Genomic DNA, 15016 nt, shown 5'->3' on the forward strand with positions numbered 1-15016 from the left:
GGATGTTAAAATTGCTCAGGAACTTGAAAGATTTGGAATTTAGAGTCCTCAGTTTATGGAAGGAAATGACTTAAGAGTGTGATGACTTAATGACTTAAGAGTGTGACAACAGGGGTCAGCAAACTGTGCCCTTTAGGTCAAATACAGTCTTCACCCTGTTTGTTCTTTTTTTTTTTTTTTTTTTTGTAAATAAAAGTGTTACTGGAACACAGCTATGCCCATTCATTTACTATTGTCTGTGAGTGCTTTTGTTCTTAGAGCGGTGGAGTTTGAGTAGTTGTCTCAAAGACCACGTGGCTCACAAAACCTGAAATAGTTAGTCTAGTCCATTAGAGAGAAAGTTTGCCAGCTCCCAAAGTCAAGCTGTGAATATTTTCTCCAGCAAAATATACTGACACGAAATTTTGCTGACAGTTTCAGGAAGTTTGAAGATTCCTGAAACCTCATGCATGGCCTCTGGTTAAGAAGAACTTTTGGAGAAAAGCTCACAGTATATTCCCTGACACATTTCATCTCTTTGTAGGAGTTGCCCCTGTTAGTTCACCAGATTTTTTTTTTTTTTCTTTTCTAGGACTGCCCTATGTTTAGATAAAGAAGAGAGAGAGAAAACCTAGTTTATTTGATGAAAAAGCATTTTAGTCACTGACTGTTCTTTAATAGGTGTTACTTTAAAAGTTTTTCCACTCATGTTAGCCATGGTACTGAATCTGTTTAGATCCATTTAAGAATCCTTAGATGAACTTCATTTTTGTTATGACTAATTTTGGTCACTGTTTTAACACAAGGGTGCTTAACATTCCCACTGCCTTTATCATACTCCCCTCTTTACACACAGGAAACAACATCCATAGTATTTTAGATTTCTTCTGTTTAACTTAATATTTGTGTTCATCTTTTGTGTACTCAACAACTAAGGTAACCACATTTTATCTTCCTGTCCTCTGTAATAGAGGTCAGCTTCTTTTGGTCCTCTTAGAAATATCCTTTATATTTCAAAGTGCTCTTTCAAACCTTTCAGCAAAAAACTGGAGAAAAAGACCTGTTTTTTTTTGGAGCCTGCCTTTAAGACCTGCATGGACCGGGTCAATTTGGGGGTTGCTGTTGGACAAAGAATAAGAAGTCAGGTTCTGAGGACTGGCTGAGCACTCCTCCTTGTACTGGGAATGGGTGAATCCTTGAGACTGAGAGTAGGAGAGGAAGTTGGTAAACCAGGAACTGACTGGGAGGTAAGCAGACTACACATTATATTAAGAGACCAGGTGGAGTTGTCAGTGGAGGTGAAGCTGAGTTCAGCAGAGGGGGAGAGTGAAGGGGTGGAGTAGTGTGCAAGATTGAGGAAACCAAGGCAGTGTGGGATCTAGTCAGTGAAGACAGGGCAGATATTGGGGTTATTGGGGTGTTCCTTTTGTTGCAAATCATGAGCTATTTTCCTGGGCCAGAGACAGATATTTAATGACATGAAACTAGATTAGATACCTGTGTACTCCTTGGCTTTAGAAATTCGTTTTTTCTTAAATAAGCAAAGGCTAACACATTTCCATTTTTGGAACGAGATTAATGGAATCCCTGACAGTCCTGTGGATTTAATCTGTGAGCCAGGCAGTTTAATTACTGTCTTTGAGTACCTCAGGCGCAAGGAATTGAGAGGAACCTAGCTCACTTCTGTGTTCATGGCATCATATCATCATGGCACCATGTCATTCATATCTGATGGTCAGTTCTAGCTCTCATAATACTGTAACTCTCAGCAGTAATTGACACAGTTGATTATTCTCTCCTTCTGGAAATACCTTCTTTAATTCCCTCTTTCCCTCTCTTTGCACATCTGTCTCATTGCCAACAAAGCTTTATGAATACAGCTGCTATTGACATTAACTTGTAGTTAATTTTGAAATTGGAAAATGTGAGTCCTCCAACTTTGTTCTTTCTTTTCATGATTATTCTTGAATTACTGTTTCTCGAACTAATACAATAAGAATTAAAATAGTAATAATAGATATTCTTGAAGTAATAAAATAATCATTTAAAAATTTTGTTCTTTTAATATCTGTATGAATTATATGACCAATTTTTAAATTTCTGTAGCATTTCAGTTAAAGCAGGTCTATGGGTGACAAGTTCTCTTAGTTTTCTTTCATCTTAGAATGTCTTTATTTCACCTTCATTTTATAAAGTACATTTTCTGTACATTTAACTTGGCAGTGTTTTGCCCTCAGTACTTTAAAAAAGTTGTTCCACTGTCTTCTGGCTTTCATTAATTTAATTTGTTTTTTTGTTTTTAATTCATTTTGTTTGGCATTCACTGAAGTTCTTAGATCTGTAAATTTACATTTTCTATCACATTTGGCAAATTTTAAGCCATTATTTCTTCAAATATTTTTCTGTACTATCTCTCTTCTCCTCCTGAGTCTTATATAACATGAATACTAAATCTTTTGATATTGTCTCATAGGTCTTTGTGACTCTGTCATTTTCCCCTCTTTCGTTCTTCCTATTTTTATTTATTTTTTTTTTGTCTTTTTGCTATTTCTTTGGGCCGCTCCCGCGCGGCATATGGAGGTTCCCAGGCTAGGGGTCGAATCGGAGCTGTGGCCACCGGCCTACACCAGAGCCACAGCAACGCTGGATCCAAGCCGCGTCTGTAACCTACACCACAGCTCACGGCAACGCCGGATCGTTAACCCACTGAGCAAGGGCAGGGACTGAACCCGCATCCTCATGGTTCCTAGTCGGATTCGTTAACCACTGCGCCACGACGGGAACTCCCGTTCTTCCTATTTTTAGATTGAATTATTTCTATTGATCTGTCTTGAAGTTCATTGACTCTATCCTCTGGCATATCCACTCTACTATTGGACCCTTCAGTGAATTTTTAATTTCCATTATTGTATTTTTCAGTACAATCAAATTTCAATTTTTAAAAATAGTTTTTCTGCTGGAGTTCCCTTTGTGGCTCAGCCGTTAACGATCCTGACTAGGATCCATGAGGACGTGGGTTTGATCCTTGGCCTCATTCAGTGGGTTGAGGATCCAGTGTTGCCATGAGCTGTTGTCTAGGTTGCAGATGAGACTTGGATCTGGTGTTGCTGTGGCTGTGGTGTAGGCCAGCAGCTGCAGCTCTGATTTGACCCCTAGCCTGGGAACCTCCATATGCTGTAGGTAGAGCGCTAAAAGCAAAAAAAAAAAAAAAGTTTTCATTTGCTGAGCATGTCTGTCTTTGCGTTTATGTTAAGAGTGTTTGCTTCCCCCACCCCTTTTTTGTTTTTTTAGGGCCGCATCCGTGGCATATAGAGGTCCCAAGCCTAGGAATCTAATCAGAGCTGCAGCTGCTGGCCTACACCACAGCCACAGCAACGCCAGATCTGAGCTGCATCTGCGACCTACACCACAGCTCAGGGCAATGCCAGATCCTTAACCCACTGAGAGAGGCCAGGGATCAAACCCACAACTTCATGGTTCCTAGTCAGATTTCTCTCCTCTGCACCAAGATGGGGACTCCTGTTTGCTTTCCCTCTTTGTATTATGATTGTAAACATTGATTTAAAGTCTTTTTCTGATAATTCCAACATTTGGGTCATCTTGTAGTTGGCGTCTTTTGTCTTATTTTTTGAGAGCTGGTTAAGGTTTTCTTAGTTCTTTATATGTTTAATTTTGCATTGTATCCTTGACACTTTGAATATTGTATTATGAGGGAGTTCCCATCGTGGCACAGTGGTTAATGAATCCGACTAGGAACCATGAGGTTGGGGGTTCGATTCCTGCCCTTGCTCAGTGGGTTAAGGATCCGGCATTGCTGTGAGCTCTGGTGTAGGTTGCAGATGCGGCTCGGATCCTGTGTTGCTGTGGCTGTGGTGTAGGCCGGTGGCTACAGGTCCGATTCGACCCCTAGCCTGGGAACCTCCATATGCCGTGGGAAGTGGCCCTAGAAAAGGCAAAAAGACAAAAAAAAAAAAAAAAAAAAAAAAAAGACAAAAAAAAGAAAATCTGTGAATATTGTGTTATGAGATTCTGATTCTTGTCCAGAACTTCAGGAGAGGTTTTCTTTGCTTGTGTGGTTTCTTTTTAGTTGACAGTCAACCTGATTAGTTTTAGGCTGTCTGTTTTGATCTGTCTTCTGTGTGCTGTTTTTACCTCCAATACAGGTTTAATTTCCAAAGCCTTTATGCCCTTGTGTGCTGTTCTGGTTTGTCTCAGGTGCTGTTACTCTCCAGGAGTCTGTGTGGAACAAGGAAGGTCTAGGTGACCAGTCCACGTTATTGCTAATGTTGGCCAAGTAGAGGGTATGGAACGTCAAAAGTGTTCTACCCTCTTGGGGTTGCTGTCCTTGCTGCTTTTGGGTCAGGGGAGGAGGCACCGTGCCTTTTTGTTGCGGGCCACTGCACCTGGTGGGGAGGATGAGAAGTGTCACCTCAGAGCCAGTGCCTGCCTGGTATGAAAAGGAGGACATCATTCATTCTTTGGCCTGTAAAGACTGCTTCCATTTCTGGTACCAGCACTGAGGGGAGACTGGCAGCTTTGTTGCTTGTGTTTGCCTGGCATAAGGCAGGTCAGGTCCCAAGAGCTTTGTCCTACTGGCCCATCACCATTCCCTGCCCCCCCCGCCCCACCACACACACACACTGCCTCTCTCCCTGGAGAGAGAAAGAAGCCTTTTCTTGGATCTCCCTCTGTCTCCTCGTGCTCTCAGTTGTCAGTGTGAGCTGCTCCAGAGCCTCAGTTGGGAAATAGAGGAAGCAAGAAACATCCCTAGGAAACTCCTCACCTTACTGCTCCTTGGCACCTGGGTTCTATACCCTTTTTGTTTGATCTTATCAACTATTCAGTGTCTTCTGGTAGTTTCTTTTAAAATTTTGTTCAGATCTTGGGATCAGATAGAGCAAGAAGATGGAATGTGTGTATTTCGTCTTGAGTGAAACTGGAACCTTCTGTAAAATGTGTCTTAATTCACTCTAGTTTTCTGATAAAAATTATGAGCTAGGATTTCAGTACCCGCTCTTAGCTGCTTGGAGCAGAAGCTTATTTTACTTGATTTATTTGTAGTGCGAATGTTGGAAGGGCTGGTGAATGACCCTTGATGTGAAATGCAAGAACAATGCCTCTGAACCATGCTGCACACTTGGTTTGCTGATAAAATTGTGATGGTCACTGCCGGATGTTGAATGTCATGGCTCGTACCAGCACTGCTGAAGAGCACGGAACTTTGTCTTGCGGGAGCTACAGGATTGCTGTCCTTGAGGAGAGGGTTCATGACTGAATGTTGTGTCTCCCCCAGATTTGTATGTTGAAGTCCTAACCTCGAGGTGATATTATCAGAAGGTGGCACCTTTGGGAGGTGATTGGGTCCTGAAGCAGAGCTCTCATGAATGGGTTTAGTGCCCTTGTGAAAGGCGGCCTGAGAAAGCTTTCTTACCCCTTCACCATTTGAGGTTACAGCAAAAAAGATGGGCTCGGTGAACCGGGAAGTTCAGACTAAAACTCCCTTGACCTTGAACTTCCTAGCCTCCAGCACTGTGAGAAATAAACATTTGTTGTTCATAAGCTACTCAGTTTATAGCATTTTTGTTACAGCAGCCTGAATGGATTGAGGCAGAAGGAGGATATTGCCGTTGTCCTTGAGTCACAGCTCAAAGTGGATGTCATGGCTGGAGCTCGGTTACATTCCTGTGTCATATCTGTAAAGGAGGCTGGTTCAGTTAGCATCTGACTTTATTGCTTCTCTCTGAGAGGAGTCTCTGCCTTCCACAAAGAGCCATTTGAAGTGGGGATTCCCTAAATACAGAAGGGGGTTCATGTTCTCCATGGCCGAAAGGAATCACACATATTTGTAGTCACCCCATTCACACAGTTGCTCAGGACATAAACATTGGCTTCATCCCTTTTTATAGCCCGGATCCAGTTCTTTAGGGGATACTGTTGTCTCTGTCTTTAAAATGTATCCCAAATCTTCTCACTTTTGATCTTGCTGCTCCCTGGTCCAGGCCAATTTTCAGTTTTCATATGAATCACATCAATTTCTTTCCAGCTGGCCCTCTTTTTTTTTTTTTTTTGCTGTAGGTGTGGCCCTAAAAAATAGGTAGACAGATAGATGATAGATAGATAAATAGATAGACAGATAGAACTGCGCAAAAAGTCCTGAGCTCATCCATATGTGAGTGCCTCCAGCACTATGAGAGATAGACGTTTTGTTGTTCATGGTTCCTAGTTGGATTTGTTTCCCCCATGCCACGACGGCAACTCCCAGCTGGCCCTCTTAATTTTTGTTTTTGCAGCAGACTTTGCTTCACAGAGCAGCCAGAATTTATTTTTTAGAAGTATTTATTTTGATATAATTTCAAATTTACAGGTCAGTGGTAAAACTAGTACGTAGCGCTTCTTTATACCCTTTCCTCAGATTCACCAATTGCTAACATTTTTTGCCCTGTGACTTTATCTTCCCCTCATGTCTTGTTCCCTTCCTCCCTCAACTGACACAAGCACTCTCCCTCCCTCTTCTCCACCCCCTTCCCCGCCACTTGTATATACACCCTCCAGACACTCACTCGTGTTTGTATATACACATACATAAAAATTACCTGTGTGTGTTTAATTTCCCCCAACTTTTGAAAATAAGTTGTTCCTTTGCTCTTAAATTCTTCAGTGGTTTTCCTAATAACATTATATCTTTGTATGTAACCAAGAATTTAATGTTGATAAAATACTGTTGTCTAATCCACGGTTGATAGTTTCACCAGTTATCTCAGTGATCTCCTTATAGTCTCACCAGTTCAGTTATCTGTCATGCCTTTTTGTCTAAGTGAGAATAGTTCTTTTGCCTTTTTTATTTGATATTTTTGATATTTTTGAAGATTATTAAAGCAGTTATTTCATAAAATGTGGAGTTTTATTTTGGCTGTTTTTCTTCATAATTAGAATCAAGATATGCATTTCTGGAAGAATTGTTGTAAAAATGATATCGAACCCGTCTTAATTCCTCACATCAGGAAGTACATGATGTCACTGCATCTCAGTGTTGGTGATGTAAACTTGCATCACTTTTTTTTTTTTTAAAGGGCTGTCCCCACGGCATATGGAAAGAAGTTCCCAGGCTGGAGGTTGAATCAGAGCCATAGCTGTCGGCCTATGCTACAGCCACAGCAATAGCAGATCCGAGCTGCACCTACGACCTGTGCTGCAGCTTGCAGCAATACCAGATCCTTTAACCCACTGAGCGAGTCCAGGGATTGAATCTGTGTCCTCATGGATCCTAGTTGGGTTCTTAACCTGGGGAGCCACAACAGGAACTCCTAGATCACTTGTTTAAGGTAGTGCCCACCAGATTTCTTTACTACAAAGTTCCTGTTGTCTCTTTGTAATTATTAAGTAATTTGCAGGGATGTTTTGAGACCATAACATTGTCCTGTCCATCATCAGACTTTCCTCTATTCGTTTTTGCATCCAGTGATGATTCTTGTCTAAATCAATTATTACTGCGATGATTGTAAAATGATGATTTTTCTAACTCTATCATTCATTTTATGTTTATTAGCATTCTGTAAAGAAGAGCTTTTTCTTTTTATCTCTTTATTGTATTAATATGCTCTCAAGGGTTTTTATTTTAGTCAGTGCTTTATAATCCATTATTTTCATTATTTGTTTTGATGCTCTAATTGCCCCAGGTTTAGCTGGGAGAAGCCCCTGCAACCTGCACTTTATCTTTTTAACATATCCCCACCATCATTGCAATACTTTTTTATTTTTTGGCATAACCAAATGGTCTGTGTTTATCTTGTGCTTTTCCTACCTCACCCTCAGAAACATTTCTCCAAGGAGCCCTGGTTCCTGTAGTAGAGAATGATATTTAGAACCAGGATCTCTGTGCTATGTTTGCTGGAGTATCATTGTCCTGGACATTCTCAGCATATAAAGCTAGAGAGTAATTTACACACGTATAATGTAAATATTTATACCTATATTATATCCACCTGTGAAAAACCATGAGTTCATATTGATGTCCCTCATTTCAAACACCACAGAGTTTTTCTAGTCTTCCTTTTTTCCAGTAACTCCCTTCTCCAACAGTAAGAAACTCGACTTCCATTATTTTCAACATATTTCCCCATTTACTTATACCTTCATTATATTGAAAGACATTTCAGAATATTTAATGCATACCATGGCAAAAAAGAAACAAATATACTAACTAGAATGCAATATTTATTTATAGTTCTTTTGGTCTTTAGACTGAGAGTATGTATTAGTAGTTTCCTAGGACTGCTATAACAGATTCCTGAACACTTGGTAGCTTAAAACAATAGAAATTTATTCTTTCATAGCATTGGAGTCCAGAAGTCTGAAAACAAGGTATTGGCATGGTCACACTCCCTCCATGGCTCTGGGAGAACCACTTCTTGCCTCTTCTAGCTTCTGGTGACTCCGGCATCCCCTGGCTGTGGCTGCGGAACCCTAGTCCCTGCCTCTGTCTTCCCAGAGGCTTCTCCTCTTTGTGTCTTCTCTTTTTCTGTCTCTTTTGGGGATGCTTGAAGATACTTGTTATCAGATTGAGGCCTGACCTAGATGATCCAGAGTGATCTCATCTTGAGAGTCTTAATTATATCTGAAAATATTCTTTTTTCAAATAAGGTCCAACACAGGTTGCAGTGATTAGAACATGGATGTAGCTTTCCCTGGGGGCGGGGGGGGGCAGGGGGCACCAGTCAACCCACTATAGGGTATATTGTTACTTAGGGTGTTACCTTCTGTTTATCTTTTCAGTGTATTTGTTATTCATTTGTAATACAATAGGGCTCATTTGTTTCTGTTTATATTCAATTTTTGGTTTCTTCCATCTGTATTTGTCTTTGAATACGTAAAACATTAACAAAGTTTTAAGAATCAAGAAGTTAATAGATATAGCATTACAAATTATAGTGACTTTTATCAAGGAAATGGACAAGTACCCTGGTAGAGAAGCATGGAATGGGCCATATTCACTTAGGTAGAGAGGGCCAGGCAATACTTATTTGAATAAGTGGCACGTTAAACTGAGATCGAAAGAATGAGAAGAATCAGACATGTAAAAGACGAAAAGGAGCTTTCCAAAAGATGGAAAAGCCTGTGTAAAGGCCCTGATGTGGGGAAAGAGCTGCATGTATGGGAGGAAATGAAAGAAGACCAGGGGCTGGGTAAGAAGGAGCACAAAATAAGTGAAGCTGGAAAGAAAGCAGGGGCTGGAAAATGTATGTTTTTGTGGACTCTGTAAAGAGATCGGCAAGCCAGTGGAGGGTAAAAAGCAGTGGCATTTTTAGAAGTATATTTAAAAAAATTTTAAAGTTTTTATGGCCGCACCCACAGCATAGACCTATACACATATATTTTTAATTTTAATTTTTTTTTTACTTTGATGGCTACACTGCAGCATATGGAAGTTCCTGGGCTAGAGACTGAATTGCAGCTGCAGCTGCTGGCCTATGCCACAGCCACAGCAATGTGGGATCCAAGCTGCATCTGCAACCTGTGCCATAGCTTGCCGTAATGCTGGATCCTTAACTCACTAAGCGAGGCCAGGGATCAAACCTATATCCTTATGCACACTGTGTTGGGTTCTTAACCCACTGAGCCACAATGGGAACTCCAGAAGAACATTTTTATTTTTTTAATTTTTGGGGGGGTCATTATACTATTTTATTTTATTAACACTTTTTATTTTTTTATTTACTAACACTTAAAATTTCACTAACAATGCTGGCCATACCTTATGTTCAGATTCTTGAAGACTTACGGACACAGAGTTTTAAGGATATAGAGTTCAACACAGCATAATATACTAACAAAACCTAAGGGGTGGTATAACTGTCTTTGTACAGAAGTTTGGGGACAAGTCCTGCAATTAGAGGAAAAGCTCAGGACTGAACAGAGAGGTCCTTGGTTGCTGACAGAATCTCCCATTGACTTCAGACTTGAGACAAGCCGAGGAGTCTGTCAGTTTACAAAACCCCTGACTTCAGGACAAACAGTAACAGGATAGATTGTCAAGAGCCAATTCCAGATTCCTGGGGATAGTCTGAAATGAGCAAGGTTAGCTGGGAACTGTTGCAGCTTAAGTCCGGGATCTGTGGATTAGAGCAGAATGGTTAGTGCATTCTTCTGAAATTGCTGGTTTCCAAACAAGTTCCTAAGATGCTTTTCCCAAACAGAGCAGAAGTATATTTTTCAAGGACTATATTGGTTGCTTTGTAGAGCACGTTAGGCAAGAGTTAAAGTAGAGAGACAAGTAATAGGCCTGTCATAGTATGTAAAAACTGATGTAGAGACAGCAGATAATGTTGGCTCGTAACAGTTGTAGTAGTGAAAAGGAGGAAAGTAGATAGATTTTAGATGTGTTTGGGGCTGAGCTAACAGGATGAGCTAGTGGATTACATCTAGGTGGGTAGAGAGAGGAGGGTTTTGGGGTTATGGTTCTTGCAATATTTACGGATTACTCCAAGTTTGTAGCTCTAGCAACTAGGAAAGAAGTTAATTGCAAATGAAGTGGGCAGTAAGAATCTAGATTTCCCCGTTATACCTGTTATGTTTAAAATACCTATGACATGCAAATGGAAATGTCAGTCAAGTTATAGTTGAATGTACAAATCTTGAAATTGGGAGAGGAAAATGGAATTTCAAACTTCCTGTCTAATCCCTCCAGGCACTACTTCAGTCCATTCTTCCCTACTGTAGGAAGCGATTTCCAGATCTTTGGTCCTTATTTGTACCTTGTTAACATGAACAGAATGCCAGAAGTTGGCCAGATACTATTTGAGGCATTGAGAGCAGCTTGAACTGGAGATGGGTCTCCAGGCACACATGTGGGTACTCCAGTCCAATTCTGTCTTTCCAGAGAGGTACAGTTATTTTTCTTCCAAGTTATTTAAATATGCACCTGGACACTTTCAGAATCAGAGGATTTGCCATGATTACACTAAAAAGTATTAAGCTCTTTTCTGCCACATCTGAACCTGACTTACTGTATAAGACCACTCTAAAGTACTTTGCTACACTAGAAGGGAAGTGTGTGTGTGTGTGTGTGTGTGTGTGTGTGTGTGTGTGTGAGTGTGTGTGAGAGAGAGAGAGAGAGATTATGTTTGAAGTGTACTCTGTGATTGATTTGGTATGTGTGTCAGCTTTTATACCAAATTCACATTGTTTTAATTATGATGTTTTTTGTATTATGCTCCATACTTAGTAAAGCTAATCTTCCTGAATCATTTTGGAGATTTTTTCTCACATATTTATTCTCATTATAGATGTATTGTGGAATAAAAATTGTTGATACATTTTGAAGTAGAGATTTTCCCCCCTGTTTGGTTTCTTTTGCCTTGATTATTTGCAAATACTTTCTGTTCTCCTTATTTTCCACCAGCTTTTTTCCACTGTCTCTTACTGTGTTTTCTTTCTTTTTATTTCTTTCCTGAAGAGAGGCTGTCATTTCCCGCTGTCTTTTCTTTCTTATTAAGCACCTGTTTACTATGTAAGACTGTGCTAATTCCTAGGCAGTGAGTTAAAGTTGAAATAAACAAAGTGAAATAAATAATATATTTTAAAAGAAGAGACAAATTGATAAACCTCATCAAGAAAAAGAGAGGGCTCAAATGAATAAAATGAGTAATGAAAAAGGAGAAATTACAACTGACTCCACAGATATACAAAGGATCTCAAGAGGCTATTATAAGCAACTATATGCCAATAAAATGGACAATGTAGAAGAAATGGACAGATTCTTACAAAGGTACCACCTACCAAGACTGAATCAGGAAGATATTGGAAATATGAACAGACCAATCACAAGTACCAAGATTTAAAATGTGATTAAAAATCTTCCAAAAAACCAAAGTCCAGGACCTGATGGCTACACAGGTAAATTCTATTAAACATTCAGAGAAGAGTTAAAACCTGTTCTACTGAAACTCTTTCAAAAAATAGCAGAGGAAGGAACACCCCCCTAGCTCATTCTATGAGGCCACCATCACCCTGATACCAAAACCAGACAAGGATACCACAAATGAAGAAAAATTAAAGGCTGGTATAACTGATGGAAATAGACGCAAAAATCCTCAACAAAATACTAGCAAACGTATTCCAAATATATATTAAAAAGGTCATACACCATGATCAAGTGGGATTTATCCCAGGGATGCAAGGATTCTTCAGTATTTGCAAATCAGTGTGGTACCCACATCAACAAACTGAAAAATAAAAACCATGCAATCATCTCAATAGATGCAGAAAAGGATTTTGACAAAACTCAACACTTGTTTCTGATGAAAACTCTCCAGAGAGTGGGCATAGAGGGAATCTACCTCAATGTAATAAAAGCCATATATGGAAAACCCACAACTGATATCATTCTTTTTTTTTTTTTTTTTTTTTTTGGGATATGACCTTTATTGAGCTTATCCACCTAAGTGGAAATAATGTCTGTACAAAACCAAATGTTTGTTACTATAACTTCTGTCTGTTGTTGTTGTTGTTGCTATTTCTTGGGCCGCTCCCGCGGCATATGGAGGTTCCCAGGCCAGGGGTTGAATCGGAGCTGTAGCCACCGGCCTACGCCAGAGCCACAGCAACGTGGGATCCAAGCCGCGTCTGCAACCTACACCAAAGCTCACGGCAACGCCAGATCATTAACCCGCTGAGTGAGGGCAGGGACCGAACCCGCATCATGGTTCCTAGTCGGATTCGTTAACCACTGCGCCACGACAGGAACTCCTGACATCATTCTTAATGGTGAAAAACTGAAAACATTTCAAGTGAGATCAGGACAAGACAAGGATGTCCACTTTTTCCACTATTATTCAACATGGTTTTGGAAAGTCCTAGCCATGGCAATCAGAGAAGAAAAAGAAATAAAAGGAATCCAAACTGGGAAAGAAGATGTAAAACAATCACTGCAGATGACATGATACCAAACCTAGAAAATCCTAAAGACAGTACCAGAAAACTGTTAGAACTCATCGGTGAATTTGGCAAAGTTGCAGGCTACAAAATTACACAGAAATAATAAAAAAAAAGAAGAAAGCAATTGCATTTATATATACTAACAACAAAAAGTCAGAAAGAGAAATCAGAGAAACCATCACATTTCATTGCATCAAAAAGAATAAAATACCTAGGAATAAACCTACCTAAAGAGACAAGATACCTATACTCTGAAAACGATGAGACATTGATGAAAAAAATCAAAGATGACACAAACAGATGGAAAGATATACCATGCTCTTGGATTGGAAGAATCATTATTGTCAAAATGACTATACCACCCAAGGCAATGTACAGATGCAATGCAGTCCCCATCAAATTACCAAAGACATTCTTCACAGAACTAGAACAGAATATCTTAAAATTTGTATGAAAACAAAAGAGACCACAAATAACCAAAGCATATTGAAAAGGAAAAAACAAAAATGGAGGAATTGAGCTTCCTGACTTTAGACAATACTATGAAGCTACAGTCATCAAAACAATATGGTACTGGCCAGACAGACCAATGGAACAGGCTAGAAAGTCCAGATGTAAACCCAAGCACCTATGGTCAACTAATCTATGACAAAGGAGGACAGAACATACAGTGGAAGAAAGATAGCCTCTTCAGTAAATGGTGCTGGGAGAACTGGAAAGCTACATGTAAAAGAGTGAAAGTAGAACACTATCTAACACCATATACAAAAATAAACTCAAAATGGATTAAAGACCTAAATATAAGGCCAGATACTATAAAACTTCTAGAGGAAAACAGAGGCAAAATGCTCTTTGACATAAATCACAGCAACATCTTGTTTGATCCACCTCCTAGAATAATGACAGTAAAGATGCAAATAAACCAATGGGACCCAAGCAAGCTCAAAAGCTTTTCCACAGCAAAGGAAACCATTAAAAAACCTGAAAAGACAACCCACAGAATGGGAGAAAATCTTTGCCAGTGATGCAGTAGACAAAGTCCTAATCTCCAAAATATACAAACACCTCAATAAAAAAATAAACAACCCAATTGAAAAATGGGTGGAAGACCTAAATAGACATTTCTCCAAAGAAGATATACAGATAGTCAACAGGCACATGAAAAATGCTCAACATCACTAATTGTTAGACAAATACAAATCAAAACTACAGTGAAGTACCGCCTCACCCCAGTCAGAATGACCATCATTAACAGGTCAACAAATAACAAATGCTAGAGAGCGTGTGGATAAAAGAGAACCCTCCTTCACTGTTGGTGGGAATATAAATTAGTACAACCAGTGTGGAAAACAGTATTGAGGTATCTCGGAAAACTAAGTATAGAACTAACATATGATCCAGCAGTCCCACTCTTGGGCATATCTGGACAAAATTCATTCAAAAAGGTAGATGCACCCCCACGTGCATCACAGCACTATTCACAATAGCCAAGACATAGAAACAACCTAAATGTCCATTGACAGATGAATGGATTAAAAGATATGGTACATATACACAATGGAATACTACTCAGCCACAAAAAAGACATACTAATGCCATTTGCAGCAACGTGATTGGAACTAGAGATTCTCATACTAAGCGAAGTAAGTCAGAAAGAAAAAGACAGATACCATACGATATCACTTATTTGTGGAATCTAAAATATGGTACAAGTGATCCTATCTACAAAGCAGAAACAGATCATGGAAAAGGAGAGCAGACTTATTCCTGGGGGAAGGAGGGAGGGAGTGGGATAGACAGGCAGTTTGTTGTTTTTGCCATTTTTTTTTTTTTTTTTTAGGGCTGAACACAAAGCACATGGAGTTTCCCAGGCTAGGGGTCGAATTGGAGCTACAGCTGCTGGACTGCACCACAGCACAGCAATGTCAGATCTGAGTCGTGTCTGTAACCTACACCATGGCTCATGGCAACGCCGGATCCTTAACCCGATGAGCAAGGTTAGGGATAGAACCTGTGTCCTTGTGGTTACTACTCAGGTTCGTTTCCACCGAGCCATGATGGGAACTCCAGTTTGTCCAGTTTGGGGTTTTTGGAAGCAAACTGT

At 39.8% G+C, this 15016-nt stretch overlaps 1 protein-coding gene across 2 annotated transcripts in view; it reads left to right on the forward strand.

Annotated features, from left to right (window-relative positions):
* The window catches only part of WDR70 (WD repeat domain 70), a 292024-nt gene that overhangs the window by 106188 nt on the left and 170820 nt on the right, over positions 1-15016 (forward strand). The gene's annotated exons all lie outside the window — the stretch shown is intronic.

Source organism: Sus scrofa, chromosome 16 (assembly GCF_000003025.6).
Source record: "Sus scrofa isolate TJ Tabasco breed Duroc chromosome 16, Sscrofa11.1, whole genome shotgun sequence".
NCBI lineage: Eukaryota > Metazoa > Chordata > Mammalia > Artiodactyla > Suidae > Sus > Sus scrofa.